Here is a 2527-nt window from a genome sequence, read left to right as displayed (position 1 = left end):
AGCTGGCTTTGGTGCCTTGGACATGAGCTAGGACCTTATGATTCTGCATGAAAGGAGGACTAGCAGCCGAGTTGCACGGGAGAATGTGAAAAGTGTTCATATGTAGTAAAAACCTGAGAAATCCGTCCGTTTTCGTCATTTGTTATCGAATCGGCTTAAAGCCAGATCGTCACATTGGCCGCTCTTCTCTCTGAAACGGTTGTACTTATCGTCTGCAAAGCTATGTCGTATGCTGCGGTAGGCGGAGACACTGAAACCACCACAGTAGAACACAGATGAAGCTTCTAATTTGATGTAATAGCCAGTAAGAAATAGTACAATTCAAGTTTTAGGTATCGATTATTGACTTTTTAGCTGGCTTTGATGCCTTGGACATGAGCTAGGACCTTAAGAATCTGCATGAAAGGAGGACTAGCAGCCGAGTTGCAGGGAAGAATGTGAAATGTGTTCATATGTAGTAAAAACCTGAGATATCCGTCCGTTTTCGTCATTTGTTATCGAATCGACTTAAAGCCATATTTTCACATTGGCCGCTCTTCTCTCTGAAACGGTTGTACTTATCGTCTGCAAAGCTATGTCGCGTGCTGCGGTATGCGGAGACTCTAAAAGCACCATAGTAGAACACAGATGAAGCTTCTAAGTTGATGTAATGGCCAGTAAGAAGTAGTACAATTCAAGTTTTAGGTACTGATTATTTACTTTTTAGCTGGCTTTGGTGCCATGGACATGAGCTAGGACATTAAGATTCTGCATGAAAGGAGGACTAGCAACCGCGTTGCACGGGAGAATGTGAAATGTGTTCATATGTAGTAAAAACCTGAGAAATCCGTCCGTTTTCGTCATTTGTTTTCGAATCGACTTAAAGCCCGATCGTCACATTGGCCGCTCTTCTCTCTGAAACGGTTGTACTTATCGTCTTCAAAGCTATGTCGCGTGCTGCGGTATGCGCAGACACTAAAAGCACCATAGTATAAAACAGATGAAGCTTCTAAGTTGATGTAATAGCCAGTAAGAAGTAGTACAACTCAAGTTTTAGGTATCGATTATTGACTTTTTAGCTGGCTTTGGTGCCCTGGACATGAGCTAGGGCCTTAAGATTCTGCATGATAGGAGGAATAGCAGCCGCGTTGCACGGGAGGATGTGAAATGTGTTCATATGTAGTAGAAACCTGAGAAATCCGTCCGTTTTCGTCATTTGTTATCGAATCGACATACAGCCCGATCGTCACATTGGCCGCTCTTCTCTCTGAAACGGTTGTACTTATCGTCTGCAAAGCTATGTCGCGTGCTGCGGTATGCGCAGACACTAAAAGCACCATAGTAGAACACAGATGAAGCTTCTAAGTTGATGTAATAGCAAGTAAGAAGTAGTACAATTCAAGTTTTAGGTATCGATTATTGACTTTTTAGCTGGCTTTGGTGCCTTGGACATGAGCTAGGACCTTAAGATTCTGCATGAGAGGAGGACTAGCAGCCGCGTTGCATGGGAGAATGTGAAATGTGTTCATATGTAGTAGAAACCTGAGAAATCCGTCCGTTTTCGTCATTTGTTATCGAATCGACTTAAAGCCCGATCGTCACATTGGCCGCTCTTCTCTGTGACACGGTTGTACTTATCGTCTGCAAAGCTAAGTCGCGTGCTGCGGTATGCGGAGACAATAAAATCACCATAGTAGAACACAGATGAAGCTTCTAAGTCGATGTAATAGCCAGTAAGAAGTAGTACAATTCAAGTTTTAGGTACTGATTATTGACTTCTTAGATGGATTTGGTGCCTTGGACATGAGCTAGGACCTTAAGATTCTGCATGAAAGGAGGACTAGCAGCCGAGTTGCACGGGACAATATGAAAAGTGTTCATATGTAGTAAAAACCTGAGAAATCCGTCCGTTTTCGTCATTTGTTATCGAATCGCCTTAAAGCCAGATCGTCACTTGGCCGCTCTTCTCTCTGAAACGGCTGTACTTATCGTCTGCAAAGCTATGTGGCGTGCTGCGGTATGCGGAGACACTAAAAGCACCATAGTAGAACACAGATTAAGCTTCTAAGTTGATGTAATACCCAGTAAGAAGTAGTACAATTCAAGTTTTAGGTACTGATTATTGACTTTTTAGCTGGCTTTGGTGCCTTGGACATGAGCTAGGACCTTAAGATTCTGCATGAAAGGAGGACTAGCAGCTGAGGTGCACGGGAGAATGTGAAAAGTGTTCATATGTAGTAAAAACCTGAGAAATCCGTCCGTTTTCGTCATTTGTTATCGAATCGACTTAAAGCCAGATCGTCACATAGGCCGCTCTTCTCTCTGATACGGTTGTACTTATCGTCTGCAAAGCCATGTCGTATGCTGCGGTAGGCGGAGACACTGAAACCACCACAGTAGAACACAGATGAAGCTTCTAATTTGATGTAATAGCCAGTAAGAAGTAGTACAATTCAAGTTTTAGGTATCGATTATTGACTTTTAGCTGGCTTTGATGCCTTGGACATGAGCTAGGACCTTGAGAATCTGCATGAAAGGAGGACTAGCA

This window comes from Schistocerca gregaria, unplaced genomic scaffold (assembly GCF_023897955.1).
Source record: "Schistocerca gregaria isolate iqSchGreg1 unplaced genomic scaffold, iqSchGreg1.2 ptg000199l, whole genome shotgun sequence".
Taxonomy (NCBI): Eukaryota; Metazoa; Arthropoda; class Insecta; order Orthoptera; family Acrididae; genus Schistocerca; species Schistocerca gregaria.
Note: the sequence above shows the minus strand (reverse complement) of the source record.